The sequence below is a fragment of the Myotis davidii genome, unplaced genomic scaffold (assembly GCF_000327345.1).
Source record: "Myotis davidii unplaced genomic scaffold, ASM32734v1 scaffold370, whole genome shotgun sequence".
Lineage (NCBI taxonomy): Eukaryota > Metazoa > Chordata > Mammalia > Chiroptera > Vespertilionidae > Myotis > Myotis davidii.
The window spans coordinates 15352147-15353348 of NW_006288615.1; positions in this window are offsets into that span (position 1 = coordinate 15352147).

Below are 1202 nucleotides of genomic sequence, written 5' to 3' on the forward strand. Positions count from 1 at the left end.
ACTTGTATACATTAAAAACTAAATGTATTTTCATCATCATATACTGTGTTTTTGTTGCTCGAATGAATTTTATTATTTCTTCAAGGTTCTTGACATACGTTCACCTTAAGAGATATCAAGTAGGCGTAACATGTTCTCAAAAAATTAGGGTTGGCACGTAGAAGAATTTTGAGTCAGAGATTTTGCTGGTTTTGGCACGCACTCACAAAAAGGTTGCCCACCCCCTGGCTTAGGCTATGGCATTTTACATGTTCTGTATACTGTCTATGAAAATCTTACTAATGATATCTACATTTCTTTCTATAGAAATTTCCTGAATATCAGGTACCTCAAGAATCAAGTTTTAAAAAAACTTTTTTTTTTTTTTGCTAATAACATCAGCTAATCCATTTGCTCAATTGACTTCCCAAGGTCAGACTCAACAATTAGTAAGTTTTAGGAGAGTCAGATTTCCAAACCTCCAGAGCCCACACTTGTGGCCACTACCCTGCACAGCAAAGCGAGTAGCGCAAAGTGAGGCAAGTCCTCCTGGTCAGCACTGATGAAACACACTAGCCAGGCAACCAGTATGTAATTCCTCTTCTTCCTCAGTACCCAGGGGTGATCGCTCAGGTATCTTTGTTATTTTGCTTGTTTGATGTGTTCATAGAAATATCCCAGAACGTTGTTTCAGTCATTCATTTTTCCAACCCCGATGGATATATTGTCATCATCTGTTCCAGGTTTTTGCCCTTCCTAAGAAAGTTGTGTTTTGTGACTGGGTCTTGAGCAGCCTAAGTTGATCCTTGCTGTCGTGCAAGAAAACCACAGAGCTCTGTGCGATTTAAAACGTGAGTAACTGTGTTTCATGTACATGTTTTCTGTTTTATGATCTAGCAAAGTGTTGAGTCACTGTAGTTCCATACACCATATGTTGAAGCACAGGCTGTGCAGGAAGGAGGCATGATGATTAGACGGCCGCCCACTCAGCTCTGAATACCAGTGAGCATAGTCGTCGTCCACCATTCTCTTTCTGACCTTAGACTCTCACTTTGATGACCTCATGTAGAAGAATTTGTGGCTCTGACCAGTTTGGCTGAGTGGATAGAGCGTTGGCCTGTGGACCGAAAGGCCCCAGGTTCGATCCCGGTCAAGGGCATTGTTATGCCCAGATTTCAAGATCCCCAAGAAAACCACACCAGGGAGCCAGTCCGATGCAAAAG